Here is a 22304-nt window from a genome sequence, read left to right as displayed (position 1 = left end):
GAAAATGAAAACACAACAACCCAAAACCTGTGGGACACTGTAAAAGCAGTCCTAAGGGGAAAGTTCATAGCAATACAGGCATACCACAAGAAACAAGAAAAAAGTCAAATAAATAACCTAACTCTACACCTAAAGCAACTAGAAAAAGAAGAAGTGAAGAACCCCAGGGTTAGTAGAAGGAAATAAATCTTAAAAATTAGGGCAGAAATAAATGCAAAAGAAACAAAAGAGACCATAGCAAAAATCAACAAAACCAAAAGCTGGTTCTCTGAAAGGATAAATAAAATTGACAAACCATTAGCCAGACTCATCAAGAAACAAAGGGAGAAAAATCAAATCAATAAAATTAGAAATGAAAATGGAGAGATCACAACAGACAACACAGAAATACAAAGGATCATAAGAGACTACTATCAACAATTATATGCCAATAAAATGGACAACGTGGAAGAAATGGACAAATTCTTAGAAAGTACAACTTTCCAAAACTCAAGCAGGAAGAAATAGCAAATCTTAGCAGACCATCACAAGCACAGAAATTGAAATTGTAATAAAAAATCTTCCAGCAAACAAAAGCCCAGGTCCAGACAGCTTCACAGCTGAATTCTACCAAAAATTTAGAGAAGAGCTAACACCTATCCTGCTCAAACTCTTCCAGAAAATTGCAGTGGAAGGTAAACTTCCAAACTCATTCTATGAGGCCACCATCACCCTAATACCAAAACCTGACAAAGATGCCACAAAAAAAGAAAACTACAGGCCAATATCACTGATGAACATAGATGCAAAAATCCTTAACAAAATTCTAGCAATCAGAATCCAACAACACATTAAAAAGATCATACACCATGACCAAGTGGGCTTTATCCCAGGGATGCAAGGATTCTTCAATATCCGCAAATCATTCAGTGTAATACACCACATTAACAAATTGAAAAACAAAAACCATGTGATTATCTCAATAGATGCAGAGAAAGCCTTTGACAAAATTCAACATCCATTTATGATAAACCCTCCAGAAAGCAGGAATAGAAGGAACATACCTCAACATAATAAAAGCTATATATGACAAACCCACAGCAAACATTATCCTCAATGGTGAAAAATTGAAAACATTTCCTCTAAAGTCAGGAACAAGACAAGGGTGCCCACTTTCACCATTACTATTCAACATAGTTTTGGAAGTTTTGGCCACAGCAATCAGAGCAGAAAAAGAAATAAAAGGAATCCAAATTGGAAAAGAAGAAGTAAAACTCTCACTATTTGCAGATGACATGATCCTCTACATAGAAAACCCAAAAGAATCCACCAGAAAATTACTAGAGATAATCAGTGATTATAGTAAAGTTGCAGGATATAAAATCAACACGCAGAAATCCCTTGCATTCCTATACACTAATAATGAGAAAACAGAAAGAGAAATTAAGGAAACAATTCCATTCACCATTGCAGCAGAAAGAATAAAATACTTAGGAATATATCTACCTAAAGAATCTAAAGACCTATATATAGAAAACTATAAAACACTGGTGAAAGAAATCACAGAGGACACTAATAGATGGAGAAATATACCATGTTCATGGATGGAAGAATCAATATAGTGAAAATGAGTATACTACCCAAAGCAATTTATACATTCAGTGCAATCCCTATCAAGCTACCAACGGTATTCTTCACAGAGTTAGAACAAATAATTTCACAATTTGTATGGAAATACAAAAAACCTCGAATAGCCAAAGCTATCTTGAGAAAGAAGAATGGAACTGGAGGAATCAACCTACCTGACTTCAGGCTCTACTACAAAGCCACAGTCATCAAGACAGTATGGTACTGGCACAAAGACAGAAATATAGATCAATAGAACAAAATAAAAAGGCCAGAGATAAATCCACACACATATGGACACCTTATCTTTGACAAAGGAGGCAAGAATATACAGTGGATTAAAGACAATCTCTTTAACAAGTCGTGCTGGGAAAACTGGTCAACCACTTGTAAAAGAACAAAACTAGAACACTTTCTAACACCATATACGAAAATAAACTCAAAATAGATTAAAGATCTAAACGTAGGACCAGAAACTATAAAACTCCTAGAGGAGAACATAGGCAAAACACTCTCCGACATACATCCCAGCAGGATCCTCTTTGACCCACCTCTCAGAATATTGGAAATAAAAGCAAAAATAAACAAATGGGACCTAATTAACCTTAAAAGCTTCTGCACATCAAAGGAAACTATTAGCAAGGTGAAAAGGCAGCCTTCAGAATGGGAGAAAATAATAGCAAATGAAGCAACAGACAAACAACTAATCTCAAAAATATACAAGCAATTCCTATAGCTCAACTCCAGAAAAATAAATGACCCAATCAAAAAATGGGCCAAAGAACTAAATAGACATTTCTCCAAAGAAGACATACAGATGGCTAACAAACACATGAAAAGATGCTCAACATCACTCATTATCAGAGAAATGCAAATCAAAACCACTATGAGGTACCATTTCACACCAGTCAGAATGGCTGTGATCCAAAAGTCTACAAGCAATAAATGCTGGAGAGGGTGTGGAGAAAAGGGAACCCTCTTACACTGTTGGTGGGAATGCAAACTAGTACAGCCACTATGGAGAACAGTGTGGAGATTCCTTAAAAAACTGGAAATAAAACTACCTTATGATCCAGCAATCCCACTGCTGGGCATACACACTGAGGAAACCAGAAGGGAAAGAGACACGTGTACCCCAATGTTCATTGCAGCACTGTTTATAATAGCCAGGACATGGAAGCAACCTAGATGTCCATCAGCAGATGAATGGATAAGAAAGCTATGGTACATATACACAATGAAGTATTACTCAGTCATTAAAAAGAATACATTTGAATCAGTTCTAATGAGGTGGATGAAACTGGAGCCTATTATACAGAGTGAAGCAAGCCAGAAAGAAAAACACCAATACAGTATACTAATGCATATATATGGAATTTAGAAAGATGGTAACAATAACTCTGTGTATGAGACAGCAAAAGAGACACTGATGTATAGAACAGTCTTATGGACTCTGTGGGAGAGGGAGAGGGTGGGAAGATTTGGGAGAATGGCACTGAAGCATGTATAATATCGCCAGTCCAGGTTCGATGTGCGATACTGGATGCTTGGGGCTGGTGCACTGGGATGACCCAGAGGGATGGTATGGGGAGGGAGGAGGGAGGAGGGTTCAGGATGTGGAACACATGTATACCTGTGGCGGATTCATTTCGATATTTGGCAAAACTAACACAATATTGTAAAGTTTAAAAAAAAAAAAAAAGATTGTGATACTGGTCATAAAGACTCAGATGTTCAGATGGGGCAATCAGGTAAGTGTTTTTCTTCCAGATATTTCTCAATAGTCTAGTCTTTGATTTTATAAAATACAGTGAATAGACTAATAGAGAATGAAAGAAAATGCATTTTATAAAATAGCATCAATTTGTAGTTTAGAATGCATTAAATTTAAGCACACACACACACACACACACACACACAAATATAGACAATGTGTGAGATTCTAGTTCCTTAGACTGTAAGCTCTTTGATGACATAACCTGTGTCTTAATTCACCATTGACTCTCCAGCGTGTTTTTGGTACCTACCAGGTGCTTCATAATATCATGGACCATGTTAACTATCTGATCTCTGGAAAATGGTGAAAATCTTGTTAAATAAGTTTAAATACATGATTTTCTTCTAGGTTAACATGGGATCCTCATTTTTTATTTTGATAAATCTATTGTTCCATAAAAATCTACAGTATTAGACGGCCTATAGCTGCCAAGTGGTAATATTACAAACATAAAAGTCCTCATGGACTGAGTTTTAAGGAACTTAAGCCAGTGTTTAATAGGGTCTGTTGAACCATCAAATAGAAATGGACTCAGGAGTGTTGAATTCTGTTGTTCAAGGCTTTCTCTCCTTTTGCTTTCTTTACTAGTTGTTGACTTTTTTATTAGCAATAGGGAGAGAATTTTGTATTATGTCTTTCGTTTCTGAAAGAACTTTTGGTTAAGGATTCAACCTGAAAATCAATTCTAGCATTGGACACAAACAGAGAGTTTATGAAACTCTTAAGGTAATACTGTTAAACCTATTCACTAGATGGTGTTATTTTAAACAAGCAAACAAAACAGATTCATTAAAATCCCTATGAAATGTTCAGTGGTATTTTTCATAGAAATGGAAAGGCAATCTCAAAAGGTGTATGGAACCATAAAATACCTAGATACCCAACACAACTTAGAAAAAGAACAAAGCTGGAAGTATCATTACTCTAATACGAAAAGCATAGTACTAATCAACAGTAATAGAACCAGTGTGGTGTGGACATTAAAAAATTCCATCAATGGAATGAACCCATAAATAAACTTCCTCATATAAAGAGTCAACTTGTACTTCATGAGGGAGGGAGAATACTCAAATGGGGACTCAGAAAGTGAAAGTGAAGTTGCTCAGTCATGTCCAACTCTTTGTGACCCCATGGGCGGTAGCCTACGAAGTTCCTCCATTCATGGGATTTTCCAGGCAAGAATACTGGAGTGGGTTGCCATTTCCTCCTCCAGGAGATATTCCTGACCTAGGTCTCCTGCACTGTAGGCAGACGCTTTACCATCTGAGCCACCAGGGAAGTTCTCAAGCTCTCCTCAAAAACTGATATTGGGAAAGTTGAATAATTACAGGTAAAAGAATAAAATTGGATGTCTTTCTTACCACCTACAAATATTGACTCCAAATAGATTGAAGACTTAAATGTAAAACAGAATCTGTAAAGTTTTAGATAAGAACACTGAGGAAAGTGGCCAAGACAGCAGAGAAGGAAGTCCCTGAACTCACCTCCTTCCATAAGCACATTAAAATTTAACCACTAAATTTAATTTAGTAATTAGCTAATTTAGCCATTTAATGTAGCTACTTTCAGAGCAACTATTTATAAGAAAGCCTGGAAAACTAGAAGAAAAGATATACAACTAAAGATATAAAGAAGGGACACAATAGGATGACTAGGGAGAGTGGAAATAAGGTATAGAACTGGACATGGAACAACAGACTGGTTCCAAATAGGAAAAGGAGTACATCAAGGCTATATATTGTCACCCTGTTTATTTAACTTATATGCAGAGTACATCATGAGAAATGCTGGGCTGGAAGATGCACAAGCTAGAATCAAGATTGCCAGGAGAAATATCAATAACCTCAGATATGCAGATGACACCACGCTTATGGGAGAAAGTGAAGAGGAACTAAAAAGCCTCTTGATGAAAGTGAAAGAGGAGAGTGAAAAAGTTGGCTTAAAACTCAACATTCAGAAAACGAAGATCATGGCATCTGGTCCCATCACTTCATGGGAAATAGATGGGGAAACAGTGGAAACAGTGTCAGACTTTATATTTGGGGGCTCCAAAATAACTGCAGATGGTGACTGCAGCCATGAAATTAAAAGATGCTTACTCCTTGGAAGAAAAGTTATGACCAACCTAGATAGCATATTGAAAAGCAGAGACATTACTTTGCCAACAAAGGTCCGTCTAGTCAAGGCTATGGTTTTTCCTGTGGTCATGTATGGATGTGAGAGTTGGACTGTGAAGAAGGCTGAGCACTGAAGAATTGATGGTTTTGAACTGTGGTGTTGGAGAAGACTCTTGAGAGTCCCTTGGACTTCAAAGAGATCCAACCAGTCCATTCTGAAGGAGATCAGCCCTGAGATTTCTTTGGAAGGAATGATGCTAAAGCTGAAACTCAAGTACTTTGGCCAGCTCATGCGAAGAGTTGACTCATTGGAAAAGACTCTGATGCTGGGAGGGATTGGGGGCAGGAGGAGAAGGGGACGACAGAGAATGAGACGGCTGGATGGCATCACTGACTTGATGGACGTGAGTGTGAGTGAACTCTGGAAGTTGGTGATGAACAGGGAGGTCTGGCGTGCTGCGATTCATGGGGTCGCAAAGAGTCAGACACGACTGAGTGACTGAACTGAACTGACTGAAGACCCACATCCCTAACAGGCAATCAATAAATGGGAGGATAAATACAATCGCAGAGGTTCTTCTTAAGGAACAATGGGTCTGAGCTCCATGTTGGGCTCCCCAGGATGAAGGTCCACACTGGGAATTTGAACCTCCTGAATATTTACTTTGAAGTCCAGCAGGGCTTATATTAAGGAAACCAGAGGGTGAAAAATAGAGGCTCCACTCTCAAAAATAATGCACACAAAAATCTCACATGTTCCAGGACCCAGAAAATAAATAGTAATTTGAAAGAAGCCAGAGTCAAACTCACTTGCTTATCTTGGAGAACCAGGCAGATAACCGGGAGACAATTAAAGCTCACCCTGGGGAAATATAGCTTGGCAGCAGACACTGTGAGGAAAACATTCTACTACATAGACAGTAGCTCTAGAGTATATAGCTCTAGCAACCAGACAGGAATGCGCTACTGAGATGCATTGGATATCTCTTATTAAATACCATTTCTCTAAAATGAAAAAATGTAATCAATCTACCAAATATATAAAACAAAAATAAAACACACTAGGCAAAATGAGGCAGAAGAAGAGTATGTTCCATAAGAAGCAACTAAACAAAACAACAGAAGAACTAACTAAAAGAGAGATAGAAAATTTACAAAATAAGAGCTGAAAGTAATGATTGCAAAGATGTTCAAAGGACTTGGGAGAAGATTAGATGAGCAGAGTGATAAGTTAGATGTGTTTAAAAAGGAGTTAAAGAATATAAAGCAGAACGAAATACATAATACAAAAACTGAAGTAAAAAGACACTAAAATAACTCAACAGTCAACTGACACAGAACAAATCAGTGAATTGAAAGAGAGTTCAGTTGAGTTCAGTTCAGTGGCTCAGTCATGTCTGACTTGTTGCAACCCCATGAATTGCACAAGGCCAGGCCTCCCTGTCCATCACCAACTCCCAGAGTTCACTCAAAATCACGTCCATCGAGTCAGTGATGCCATCCAGCCATCTCATCCTCTGTCGTCCCCTTCTCCTCCTGCCCAAATCCCTCCCAGCATCAGAGTCTTTTGCAATGAGTCAGCATCAGAGTTTCTTTGCATGAGGTGGCCAAAGTACTGGAGTTTCAGCTTTAGCATCATTCCTTCCAAGGAACATCCAAGGACTGATCTCCTTTAGAATGGACTGGTTGGATCTCTTTGAAGTCAAAGGGACTCTCAAAAGTCTTCTCCAAAACCACAGTTCCAAAGCATCAATTCTTCGGCACTCAGCTTTCTTCACAATCCAACTCTCACATCCATACATGACTACTGGAAAAACCATAGTGTTGACTAGACGGACCTTTGTTGGCAAAGTAATGTCTCTGCTTTTGAATATGCTCTCTAGGTTGGTCATAACTTTCCTTCAAAGGAGTAAGCGCTTTTTAATTTCATGGCTGCAATCACAATATGCAGTGATTTTGGATCAAAAAAAAAATAATAATAAAGTCTGGCTGTTTCCACTGTTTCCCCATCTATTTCCCATGAAGTGATGGAACCAGATGCCATGATCTTCGTTTTCTGAATGTTGAGCTTTAAGCCAACTTTTTCACTCTCCACTTTCACTTTCATCAAGAGGCTTTTCAGTTCCTCTTCACTTTCTGCCATAAGGGTGGTGTCATCTGCACATCTGAGGTTATTGATATTTCTCCCGGCAATCTTGATTCCAGCTTGTGCTTCTTCCAGCCCAGCTTTTCCCATGATGTACTCTGCATGTAAGTTAAATAAGTAGGTGACAATATACAGCCTTGACGTACTCCTTTTCCTATTTGGAACCAGTCTGTTGTTTCATGTTCAGTTCTAACTGTTGTTTCTTGACCTGCATATAGGTTTCTCGGGAGGCAGTTCAGGTGGTATGGTATTCCCATCTCTTTCAAAATTCTCCACAGTTTATTGTGATCCACACAGTCAAAGGCTTTGGCATAGTCAATAAAGCAGAAATAGATGCTTTATGGAACTCTCTTGCTTTTCCCATGATCCAGCAGATGTTGGCAATTTGATCTGTGGTTCCTCTGCCTTTTCTAAAGCCAGCTTGAACATCTAGAAGTTCATGGTTCATGTATTGCTGAAGCCTGGCTTGGAGAATTTTGAGCATTTCTTTACCAGTGTGTGAGATGAGTGCAATTGTGCAGTAGTTTGAGCATTCTTTGTCATTGCTTTTCTTGGGGATTGGAATGAAAACTGACATTTTCCATTCCTGTGGCCACTGCTGAGTTCCAAATTTGCTGGCATATTGACTGCAGCACTTTCACAGCATCATCTTTCAGGATTTGAAATAGCTCAACTGGAATTCCATCACCTCCACTAGCTTTGTTCATAGTGATGCTTTCGAAGGCCCACTTGACTTCACATTCCAGGATGTCTGGCTCTAGATGAGTGATCACACCATCGTGATTATCTTGGTCGTGAAGATCTTTTTTGTACAGTTCTTCTGTGTATTCTTGCCACCTCTTCTTAATATCTTCTGCCTTTGTTAGGTCCATACCATCAGAAAGAGGGTAGTATGACCTAAATAAAATCCCTTACAATTATACAGTGGAAGGTAAGGTGAAGTTTGCTAAGTTGTGTATGACTCTTTGTGACCCCACGGACTGTAGCCTACCAGGCTCTTCCATCCATGGGAGTTTCCATGCAAGACTACTGGAGTGGGTTGCCATTTTCTTCTCCAGAGGATCTTCGAGACCCAGGGATCGAACCCAGGTCTCCAGCATTGTAGGCAGATGTTTTACCATCTGAGCACCAGAGAAGTCTTGTAAAGTGGAAGTAGGAAATAGAATTAAGGGACTATATCTGATAGAGTGCCTGATGAACTATGGATGGAGGTTCGTAATATTGTACAAAAGACAGGGATCAAGACCACCCCCAAGAAAAAGAAATGCAAAAAAGCAAAATGGCTATCTGAAGAGGCCTTACAAATAGCTGTGAAAAGAAGAGAAGTGAAAAACAAATGAGAAAAGGAAAATATACCCATTTGAATGCAGAGTTCCAAAGAATAGCAAGGATAAATAAAAAGCCTTCCTCAGTGATCAGTGCAAACAAATCTAGGAAGACAATAGAATGGGAAAGAGTAGAGATCTCTTCAAGAAAATTAGAGATACCAAGGGAATATTTCACTCAAAGTTGAGGTCAATAAAGGACAGAAATGGTATGGACCATTTCTTCAAGCAGAAGATATTAAGAAGAGGTGGCAAAAAAAAAACACACACACACACACACACACACAGAAGAACTGTACAAAAAGGATCTTCATGACCAAGATGATCACAATGGTGTGATCACTCACCTAGAACCAGACATCCTGGAATGTGAAGTCAAGTGGTGCTTAGGAAGTAACACTACGAACAAAGCTAGTGGAGGTGATAGAATCCAATTAGCTATTTCAAATCCACAAAGATGATACTGTGAATGTGCTGCACTCAATATGCCAGCAACTTTGGAAAACTCAGCAGTGGCCTCTGGACTGGAAAAATTCAGTTTTCATTCCAATTCCAAAGAAAACCAATGCCAAAGAATATTCAGACTAGGACACAATTGCCCTCATTTCACATGCTAGTAAAAATTAATGCTCAAAATCTCCAAGCCAGGCTTTAGCAGGACATGAACTGTGAGCTTCCAGATGTTTAAGCTGGTTTTAGAAAGGCAGAGGAACCAGATATCAAATTGCAAACATCTGCTGGATCATCGAAAAAGCAAGAGATTTCCAGAAAAAAACATCTACTTCTACTTTATTGACTATTCCAAAACCTTTGACTGTGTGGATCCAAACAAACTGCGGAAAATTCTGAAAGATATAGGAATACCAGACCACCTGACCTGCCTATTGAGAAACCTATATGCAGGTCAGGAAGCAACAGTTAGAACTGGACATGGAACAATAGAGTGGTTCCAAATAGGAAAAAGAGTATGTCAAGGTTGTATATTGTCACCCTGTTTATTTAACTTATATGCAGAGTATATCATGGGAAACACTGGGCTGGATGAAACACAAGCTAGAATCAAGATAGCCGGGAGAAATATCAATAACCTCAGATATGCAGATGACACTACCCTTATGGCAGAAACTGAAGAACTTAAGAGCCTCATGATGTAAGTTCAGTTCAGTTCAGTTCAGTCACTCAGTCATTCTGACTCTGCAACCCCATGAACTGCAGCATGCCAGGCCTCCCTCTCCATCACCAACTCCCAGAGTTTACCAAAACTCATGTCGATTGAGTCGGTGATGCCATCTAGCCAACTCATCCTCTGTCATCCCCTTCTCCTTCCACTTTCAATCTTTCCCCAAATCAGGGTCTTTTCAAATGAGTCAGCTCTTCGCATCAGGTGGCCAAAATATTGCAGTTTCAGCTTCAACATCAGTCCTTGCAATGAACACCCAGGATTGATCTCCTTTAGGATTGATTTGTTGGATCTCCTTGCTGTCCAAGGGACTCTCAAGAGTTTTTTCTAACACAACAGTTTAAAAGCATCAATTCTTCTGTTCTCAGCTTTCTTTATAGTCCAACTCTCACATCCATATATGATTACTGGAAAAACCATAGCCTTGACTAGACAGACCTTAGTTGACAAAGTAATGTCTCTGTTTTTTAATATGCTATCTAGGTTGGTCATAACTTTCCTTGGAAGGAGTAAGCCTCTTTTAATTTCATGGCTGAAATCAACATCTGCAGTGATTTTTGAGGTCGGAAAAATAAAGTCAGCCACTGTTTCCATTGTTTCCCCATCTATTTGCCATGAAGTGATGGACTGGATGCCATGATCTTAGTTCTCTGAATGTTGAGCTTTAAGGCAACTATTTCACTCTCCTTTTTCACTTTCTTTAAGAGACTCTTTAGTTCCTCTTCACGTTCTGCATTAAAAATGGTGTCATCTACACATCTGACATTGTTGATGCTTCTTTTGGCAATCTTGATTCCAGCTTGTGCTTCATCAAGCCCAGCGTTTCTCATGATATACTGTGCATATATGATAAATAAGCAGGGTGACAATATACAGCCTTGACATACTCCTTTTCCTATTTGGAACTGTTCCATGTCCAGTTCTAACTGTTCCTTCCTGACCTGCATACAGATTTCTCAAGAGGCAGGTCACGTGGTCTGGTATTCCCATCTCTTTCAGAATTTTCCACAGTTTATTGTGATCCACACAGTCAAAGGCTTTGGAATAGTCAATAAAGCAGAAATAGATGTTTTCCTGGAACTCTCTTGCTTTTTCCATGATCCAGCAGATGTTGGCAATTTGATCTCTGGTTCCTCTGCCTTTTTCAAAACCAGATTGAATATCTGGAAGTTCACGGTTCACATATTGCTTGGAGAATTTTGAGCATTACTTTACTATTGTGTGAGAATAAGTGCAATTGTGCAGTAGTTTGAGCATTCTTTGGCATTGTCTTACTTTGGGATTGTAATGAAAACTGACCTTTTCCAGTTCTGTGGCCTCTGCTGAGTTTTCAAAATTTGTAGACATATTGAGTGCAGCACTTTCACAGCATCATCTTTTAGGATTTGAAATAGCTCAACTGGAATTCCATCACCTCCTCTAGTTTTGTTCGTAGTAATACTTCCTAAGCGCCACTTGACTTTACATTCCAGGATGTCGGGCTCTAGGTGAGTGATCACACCATCATTATTATCTGGGATATGAAGATCCTTTTTGTATAGTTCTTCTGTGTATTCTTGCCACCTCTTCTTTCTATCTTCTGCTTCTGTTAGGTCCATACCTTTTCTGTCCTTTATTGACCCCAACTTTGCATGAAATATTTCCTTGATATCTCTAATTTTCTTGAAGAGATCTTTAGTCTTCCTATTCTATTGCTTTCCTGTATTTCTTTGCATTGATCACTGAGGAAGGATATCTTATCTATACTTGCTCTTCTTTGGAACTCTGCATTCAAATATCTTTCCTCTTCTCCTTTGCTTTTCAGTTCTCTTCTTTTCACAGTTATTTGTAAGGCCTCCTCAGACAGCCCTTTTGCTTTTTTGCATTTCAATTTCTTGGTAGTGGTCTTGAAACCTGTCTCCTGTACAATGTCAAGAACCTCCATCATCAGGCACTCTCTGTATCAGATCTAGTCCCTTAAATCTATTTTTCACTTCCACTGTATAATCATAGGAGATTTGATTTAGGTCATACCTGAATAGTGTAGTGGTTTTCCCCACTCTCTTCAATTTAAGTCTGAATTTGGTAATAAGGAGTTCATGATCTATGCCACAGTGAGCTCCCAGTCTTGTTTTTGGTGACTGTATAGTGCTTCTCCTTCTTTGGCTGCCAAGAATATAATCAGTCTGATTTTGGTGTTAACCATCTGGTATTGTCCATGTGTAGAATCTTCTTTTGTGTTGTTGAAAATGGGTGTTTGCTATGACCAGTGCATTTTCTTGGCAAAATTCTATTAGCCTTTGCCCTGCTTCATTCTATACTCCAAGGCCAAATTTGCCTGTTACTCCAGGTATTTCTTGACTTCCTACTTTTTCATTCCAGTCCCCTATAATGAAAAGGACATCTTTTTTGGGTATTAGTTCTAAAAGTTCTTGTAGGTCTTCATAGAACCATTCAACTCCAGCTTCTTCAGTGTTATTGGTTGGGGCATAGACTTGGATTACCATTATATTGAATGGTTGGCCTTGGAAACTAACAGAGATCATTCTGTCATATTTGAGATGGCATCCAAGTACTGCATTTCTGACTCTTTTGTTGACTATGATAGCTACTCCATTTCTTCTAAGGGATTCCTGCCCACAGTAGTAGATACAATGGTCATCTGGGTTAAATTCCCTCATTCCAGTGGTGGCTGAGTGATGGAGCAGGAGCGGCTGAGAGGAGCTACACCATGTCCAAGGAGGGCCCAGGAGGAGCTACTCCAGGCCCAAGGTCAGGGGAGGCTGGAGAAAGGAGCTACCTCAAGCCCAAGCTCATGGGTGGTGGCCAAGAGGAGCTACCCCATGTCCAAGGTCAGGGGCAGCAGCTGCACATGTTGGAGCAGCTTTGAAGAGATACCCCACATCCAAGGTAAGAGATATCCAAGTAAGATGGTAGGTACTGAGAGAGGGCACCAGAGGGCAGACAGACTGAAACCACAATCACAGACAACTAGCCAATCTGAATACTCAGACCACAGCTTGTGTAACTCAATGAAACTAAGCCATGCCATGTGGGGCCACCCAAGAAGGACAGGTCATGGTGGACAGGTCAGACAGTATGTGGTCCAGTGGAGAAAGGAATGGCAAACCACTTCAGTATTCTTGCCTTGAGAATCCCATGAATTGTATGAAAAGGCAAACAGATAGGACACTGAAAGATGAACTCCCCAGGTCGGTAGGGCCCAATATGCTATTGGAGATCAATGGAGAAATTACTCCAGAAAGAATGAAGGGATAGGGCCAATGCAAAAACAACACCCAGTTGTGGATGTGACTGGTGATATAAGCAAGGTCCAATGTTATAAAGAGCAATATTGCATAGAAACCTGGAATGTTAAGTTCATGAAAGTGAAAGGGGAGAGTGAATAAGTTGGCTTAAAGCTCAACATTCAGAGAACTAAGATAATGGCATTTGGTTCCATCACTTCATGGCAAATAGATGAGGAAACTGTGGAAACAGTGTCTGACTTTATTTTTTGGAGCTCCAAAATCACTGCAGATGGTGTCTGCAGCCATGAAAATAAAAGACACTTGTTTGTTGGGAGGAAAGTTTTGACCAACCTAGACAGCATGTTATAAAGCAGAGACATCACTTTGCCAACTAAGGTCTGTCTAGTCAAGGCTATTGTTTTTCCAGTAGTCATGTATGGATGTGAGAGTTGGATTATAAAGAAAGCTGAGCCCCAAAGAATTGATGCTTTTGAAATGTGGTGTTGGAGAAAACTCTTGGGAGTCCCTTGGACTGCAAGGATATCCAACCAGTCCATACTAAAGGAGATCAGTCCTAGGTGTTCATTGGAAGGACTGTTGTTGAAGCTGAAACTCCAATACTCTGGCCACCTGATGCGAAGAACTGAATCATTGGAAAAGACCCTCATGCTGGGAAAGAGTGAAACTGGAGGAGAAGGGGACGACAGAGGATGAGATGGTTGTATGGCATCACTTACTCACTGAACATGAGTTTGGGTAAACTCCAGGAGTTGGTGATGGACAGGGAGGCCTGGCATGCTTCAGTCCATGAGGGTCACAAAAAGTCGGACATGACTGAGCAACTAAATTGAACTGGGCTGAGTGAAAATCCCTGAAACTGAAGAAAAAATATGGAATAAAAATAATTGTGGACAATTTAATAGAACTCTAGGACAACATCAAGCACACTAATATTTGCATTATAGATGTTCCAGAGGACAAGATGAAAGAAAGTGGAAGCCATGACTTTTGAGGAAATAATCAGGGAAATATTTAACCTGGAAAGAAAACTGACACCTAGGTTCAGGAAATGAAGATCATCCCATTCAAAAATAATAGAAATGACCACAGCAGGAAATGTATTTAAAATTCCAAAAATTAAAACTAAAGAGAGAATATTAAAAGCAGCAAGAGAAAAGTATAACATTACTTACAAGAGAACTTCCATAAAGATATCAACTGACAATTCAGCAGAAACTCGGCAGGCCAAAAGGGAGTGGCACAATATCTTTAAAGTGATGAAAGAGAAAATCTACAACCAAAAATATACTAGGCAGGGTCTTTGTTCAGATTTGATGGAGTGTTCACAGGTTTTTCAGACAACCAAAAGCTAAAATAGTTTATCACAATCAACCCGTTTTATGTACAAGAAATGTTAAAAGGATGTGTTACAGAAAAAAAAAAAAAAAAAAAAAAACACGATAAAACTCAACAACCATTCATGATAAAAACCCTTAGATATTGTAAATGAGCCATATGCCAATTAAAAAAAAAATAACCCTTAAAAATGAGTCTAATGGGAGCAAATCTCAAAATAATAACAGTCATTTATGACAAACCCACAGTCAATCTAATACTTAATGGTGAAAACCTGAAAGGCTTCCTGTATATCAGGGATTCCTACTCTTACTACTTCTATTCAGCATAGTAGTAGCCCATAATAGTAAAAGCCTAGCCACAGCAATCAGACAAGAAAAATAAATAAAAGCTTTTGAATTGGTAGGAAAGAGGTAAAATTATTGTGGGCAGATAACATGATACTATATATAGAAAACAATAAAGACTCCACACAAAACATTCTATAACTGGTAAACAAATTCAACAAGGTAGCAGTATACAAGATTAACACAGAAATCAGTCGCATTTCTTTGAACTGACAATGAACAATCATTGCCATGAAAGGGAATGTAATGAAAGGGAATGTAAACAAACAATCCTGCTTAAAATTGAATCAAAAAGTAAAATAAAACACTTATGAATAAAGCTCACCAAGGAAATAAAAATCTTATATGTTGAGAAGTACAAAAAAATGAATAAAGGAAACTGAAGATGGTTCAAAGAAATGGAAAGATACCCCATGCTCTTAGATGGGAAGACTTAATATTGCTAAAATGACTATATGATCCAAAGCAATCTGCAGATTTGATATAATCTCTATCAAATTGTCATTGACCTTTTTCAGAGAACTAGAACAAACAATCTTAAGACTTATATGACACCATAAAAAAAGTCCTAAATCTAAACAAGAACAAAGCAGAAGGCATAATCCCTCAAGATTACAGACAATATTACAAAGCTACAGTAATGAAAAACATGTGGTACTGGCACAAAAACGGATACATGGGTCAGTGGGATAGAATAGATAGAACAGAAATAAAATCCCTCACCTACGGTTTGACAAAGAAGGCAAGAATACATGATGAGGTGAAAACAGTCTCTTCAGCAAGTGGTGTTGGAAAAGTTGGATAGCCTCATGCAAATCAATGAAGTTAGAACACACCTTCACACATATACAAAAATAAACTCAAAATGGCTTAAGGAATTAAAGATAAGACAAGACTTCATAAAACTCCTGGAAGAGAACATAGGCAAAACATTCTGTTACATCCTACGAGTATTTTCTTGGATCAATCATCCAAGGCAATAGAAATAAAATAAAAATAAACAAATGGGACCTAATAAAACTTAGAAGCTTTTTCACAGTGTAGGGAGCCATAAGCAAAATGAAAAAATCTCACAGATTGGGAGAAAAAATTTGCAAGTGATACAAAAAAGAGGGACGGGGCTTAATTTCCAAAATATGCAAACAGCTCATACAACTCAAAAAAAAAAAAAAAATCAAAAATGAGCAGAAGACCTAAATAAATATTTCACCAAAAAAGACGTACAGATGGATGAAAAGATACTTATCATCATTAATTATTTGTTGTTCAATCAATAAGCCAAGTCCGAGTCTTCTTGCCCCATGAAATGCAGCATATCAGTTTTCTCTGTGCATCACTATCTCGCTGAGTTTGCTCAAACTCATGTTCATTGAGTCAGTGATGCTTTCCAACCATCTCATCCTCTCAACCATCTCATCCTCTGTCACCCCTTCTCCTCTTGCCCTCCATTTTTCCCAGCATCTGGGTCTTTTCCAATGCATCAGCACTTAACATTAGGTGGCCAAAGTATTCGAGCTTCAGCTTCAGTTCTTCCAATTCAGGGTCAATTCCTCTTAGTTTGATCTCCTTGTAGTCCAAGGAACTCTCAAGTGTTTTCTCCAGCACCACAATTCAAAAGTGTCAATTCCTCAGTGCTCAGCCTTCTGTAAGGTCCAACTCTCACATTCACCATGACCACTGGAAACACCAAAGCTTCAACTATACAGACCATTGTTGGCAAAGTGATGTCTTTGCTTTTTAAAACACTGTCTAAGTTTGACATAGCTATTCCTCCAAGGAGCAAGCATCTTTTAATTTCATGGCTGCAGTTACCATCTGCATTGATTTTGGAGCCCAAGAAAATAAACTCTGACAGTTTCCACATTTTTCCCATCTATTTGCAATGAAGTGATAGGACCAAATGCTGTGATCTTAGTCTTCTGAATGTTGAGTTTTAATCCAGCTTTTTTCACTCTCCTAGAGGCTCTTTAGTTCCTCTTCACTTTCTGGAATTAAAATGGTATCATCTGTATAACTGAAGTTGTTGATATTTCTCCCAGAAATCTTAACTCCAGCTTGTGATTCATCTAGTCTGGCGTTTTGCATGATGTACTTTGCATATAAGCTAAATAAGCAGGGTGACAATATACAGCCTTAACATATTCCTTTCCAGATTTCGAACCAGTCCATTGTTCCATGTCTGGTTCTAATTATTGCTTCTTGAACTGCCTACAGTTTTCTCAGGAGGCAGGTAAGGTACTCTGGTATCCCCATCTCTTTAAGAATATTCCACAGCTTGTTGTGATCCACACAGTCAAATGTTTCATTAATGAAGCAGTCAGTGAAGCAATGAAGCCAATGAATCAGAAGTAGAAGTTTTCCTGGAACTCTCTTGGTTTTTCTGTGATACAGCAGGTGTTGGCAACAGTATCTCTGGTTCCTCTGTCTTTTCAAAATCAGCTTGTACATCCAGAAGTTCTCAGTTCACATACTGCTGAAGCCTAGCTGGAAGACATTTGAGCATAATCTTGCTGGCATGTGAAATTAGTGCAAATTGAACATTCTTTGGAATTGCCTTTCTTTGAGATTGGAATGAACAGACCTTTTCGAGTCCTGTGGCCACTGCTGAGTTTTCCAAATTTGGTGGCATATTGAATGCAGCACTTTAATAGAATCATCTTTTAAGATTTGAAATATATCAGCTGGAATTCCATCACCTTTATTAGCTTTGTTCATAGTGATGCTTCCTAAGGCCCAATTGACTCCACAATCCAGGTGTCTGGCTCTAGGTGAGTGACCACATCATCATGATTAATTATTAGATAAATGTGGTGATTATTACTTAAAAAGAATCAAAACTTAAATAAGGTTCCACCTCATGCTGGTCAGAATGGCTATCATTAAAAAATCTACAAAAAATAAATACCAGAAAGGGTGTGGAAAAAAGGGAACTCTCCTATACTGTTGGTGGGAATGTAAATTGTTGCAGTCATTATGGAGAATAGTATATGTATGTGTATATATATATATATATATATATATATATATATATATATACAATGTATTTTATTGAGCCATAAAAAATAATGAAATAATACCATTTCCATCTACATGATTGAAGCTAGCTATTATCATACTGATTAAACTAAGATAAAGACAAAGGCCATATGATATCACTTACATATAGACTCAAAAATATGACATAAAAGAAAATATCTGTCAAACAGAAACTGACGTAAAGAACAGACCTGTGCTTGCCAAACAAGAGGAGATGTGGAGGAGGAAAACATTGAAAGTTTGATATTAGCAGATGCAAACTATCATATATAAGATGGATAAACAACAAGGACTAACTGTGTTACATGGGAAACTATATTCAGTATCCTGTAATAAACCACAATGGAAGCAATATGAAATATATATATATATGTATAACTTCATCACTTTGCTGAAAGGAATTATCACAACATTGTAAATAAACTATACTGTAAATAAATAAAAACAATTTAAAAAACAAAAAAAAATTCTGTAAGTAGAAAATAAAAGAACATTAGTGGAAATAGAAAAATTGTGAAAGGAAAAAAGTTTCATTGGTAAAGGCAAATGCAGACCAAAAGTAGTAAATAAGCTATATATAGTTAGTGGGGAGATAAGAAGAATCATGTATATCCACAACAGTTAGTTAAGGGATACACAAAACAAAGAGATGTAAAATACAATGTCAAAAACAGTAAACATTAAGAAATAAAGAGGAAGGATTAAAACTATGTTTGAATTAAAGTGATTGTAAACTTAAAAAAAATATATATATATATATATATATATACACACACACACACCCCACAACCACAAATCAGAAATCTATAAAAAGGGGGAGGAGCCAAGATGGTGGAGGAGTAGGACGGGAAGAACACTTTCTCCCCCACAAATTCATCAAAAGAGCATTTAAACATCGAGTAAATTCCACAAAACAACTTCTGAATGCTGGCAGAGGACATCAGGCACCCAGAAAAGCAACCCAACTCTTCGAAAGGAGGTAGGAAAAAATATTAAAGACAAAAAAAAAGAGACAAAAGAGGGAGGGACAAAGTTCCGTCCCGGGAAGGGAATCTTAAAAAGAGAGAAGTTTCCAAACACCAGGAAACCTTCTCACTGCCGAATCTGTGCCGAGCTTTGGAAGCACAGAGGGCAACATAACAGGAGAAAAAATAAATAAACAATTAAAACTCGCAGATTGAGAGCCCTACGGTAACTCCCCCAGCGGAGAAGCAGCGCAGACGCCTGCATCCACCATTAGCAAGCGGGGGCTGGGCAGGGAGGCGCAGCGCAGGCTGCATCGCTGAGAGTAAGAATCTGGCCTGAATACCCTGAGCGCTATCTGAGCGAAATAATTTGGGCTTGCAAACCAGACTGTGCGATATCTACCACGCGAAAAGCCAGCCCTAACTAACCTAAGACCGCCAGGCCCGCTCACGGAACAAAGGACTGAACAGAGATAGCCGGCTGCAGACCTTCCCCTTCCAGTGACAGGCAGCCAGAGCCAGAAGGGGACAATCGCAGCCCCAGAGAGACATTATCTATAAAACTGTAAGCAGGCTTCTGTGCTAACTAAAACTTCTTGGGGGTCTGGACGCTCAACATCTGCCTGAGAAGGTGCGCCGGTTTTACACCCAGATAACCGAGTGGTGGGGAGGTGATAAGTCACAGCATTGGCGCTCACCAAACACCTCATCACCTGAGCTGCCTGGACCTGGGAAGAGCACAAAACGCAGGCCCAACTGAGTCTGCGCCTCTGAGGACTACCTGAGTGCCTGAACCTGAGCGGCTTGGATCTGGGAGGTGCATGCAACCCAGGGCCGGCCTCGGATTGTTCCCGGTGGAACAACCTAGAGCCCTAGCAGTGTGGGCAGGGTGGCTACACGCGCTGTGCGTGGGGGCAGACCCAGGGTGGCTGAGGCACTGCGAGCCCACGCCAGTGTTATTTGTTTGCAGCATTCCTCCCTCCCTCCCCACAGCGCGACTGAACAAGTAAGCCTAAAAAAAAAAAAAAAAGTATCCTCCACCGTCCCCTTTGTGTCAGGGCGGAAACCAGATACTGAAGAGACTAGCAAACAGAAGAAGATATAACAGAGGGAAACGCCTTGGAAGCGACAGGCAATAGACCAAAACCCTGTGGTTACTACGGATTACATAGGAAGGGGCCTATAGATCTTGAGAAATATAAGTCTGACCAAGGAACTAGCCAAAAATGAACTGAACCCACAACACCCACAACAACACCAAGAAAGTCCTAGATATATTTTTATTATTTTTACGATCATTCTTTCTTTTTTTTTTAATTAAAAAAAAAATTTTAAGTCCTCTATTGTTCCTTTAATTTTCACTTTTATAACCTATTACTTTGCAAAAAAAAAAAAAAAACCCTATTTTTTTCTTCTTCAGCAAACTTCATATATATATATTTTATAATTTTTTGACCTTTTTTTTTTTCTTCTTCTTTTCTTTAACATTGTATTTTTGAAATTCCAAACTCTACTCTAGATTTTTAATTTTTGCTTTTTGGTATTTGTTATCAATTTTGTACCTATAGTTTTTTTTTTTATATAATTTCTGTGACTTCTTTTTTTCTTCTTCTCTGTTTCTTTCTCTTCTTCTTTTATAGAACATTGTATATCTGAATGATATCAATTTTGTACCTGTATTTTCTTTATAATTTTTGTGACATTCTTTGTTTTTGTTTGTTTGTTTTCTTTCTTTTCCTTCTTCTTTTCTTTAACATCGTATTTTTGAAATTCCAAACTCTACTCTAGATTTTTAATTTTTGCTTTTATGTATTTGTTACCAATTTTGTACCTTTAAGAACCCAATCTTCAGGACCCATTTTTCACTAGGGAGCGAGATTACTGGCTTGACTGCTCTCTCTCCCTTTGGACTCTCCTTTTTCTCCACCAGGTTGCCTGTGTCTCCTCCCTAACCCCTCTCTACTCTACCCAACTCTGTGAATTTCTGTGTGTTCCAGACGGTGGAAAACACTTAGGGAACTGATTACTGGCTGGATCTGTCTCCCTCCTTTTCATTCCCCCCTTTTATCCTTCTGGCCACCTCTGTCACCTTCCTCCTTCTTCTCTGTATAACTCCGTGAACATCTCTGAGTGGTCCCGTTGTGGAGTGCACATAAGGAAGTGACTACTGGCTAGCCCACTCTCTCCATTATTGATTCACCCCATCTCATTTGGGTCACCTCTAACTCCCTCCTCCCTCTTCTCTCCTCCATGTAACCCTGTGAACCTCTCTGAGTGACCCTCACTGTAGAGAAACTTTTCATCTTTAATGTAGATGTTTTATCAATGGTGCTGTATAGAAGGAGAAGTTTTGAAACTACTGTAAAAATAAGACCGATAACCGGAAGCAGGAGACTTAAGTCCAAACCCTGACTCCAGGGAACTCCTGACTCCAAGGAACATTAATTGACAGGAGCTCATCAAATGCCTCCATACCTACACTGAAACCAAGCACCACACAAAGGCCAATAAGTTCCAGGGCAAGACATACCACCCAAATTCTCCAGCAACAAAGGAACACAGCCCTGAGCTTCAAGATACAGGCTGCCCAAAGTCACCCCAAAACCATAGGCATCTCATAACTCATTACTGGACATTTCATTGCACTCCAGAGAGAAGAAATACAGCTCCACCCACCAGAACACCGACACAAGCTTCCCTAACCAGGAAACCTTGACAAGCCACCTGTACAAATCCACACACAGTGAGGAAATGCCACAATAAAGAGAACTCCACAAACTGCCAGAATACAGAAAGGACACCCCAAACTCAGCAATTTAAACAAGATGAAGAGACAGAGGAATACTCATCAGATAAAGGAACAGGATAAATGCCCACCAAACCAAACAAAAGAGGAAGAGATAGGCAATCTACCTGATAAAGAATTCCAAATAATGATAGTGAAATTGATCCAAAATCTTGAAACTAAAATGGAATCACAGATAAATAGCCTGGAGACAAGGATTGAGAAGATGCAAGAAAGGTTTAACAAGGACCTAGAAGAAATAAAAAAGAGTCAAAATATAATGAATAATGCAATAAATGAAATTAAAAACACTCTGGAGGCAACAAATAGTAGAATAACAGAGGCAGAAGATAGGATTAGTGAATCAGAAGATAGAATGGTAGAAATAAGTGAATCAGAGAGGATAAAAGAAAAACGAATTAAAAGAAATGAGGA

The sequence above is a fragment of the Bos javanicus genome, chromosome 6 (assembly GCF_032452875.1).
Source record: "Bos javanicus breed banteng chromosome 6, ARS-OSU_banteng_1.0, whole genome shotgun sequence".
NCBI classification, from domain to species: domain Eukaryota; kingdom Metazoa; phylum Chordata; class Mammalia; order Artiodactyla; family Bovidae; genus Bos; species Bos javanicus.
Note: the sequence above shows the minus strand (reverse complement) of the source record.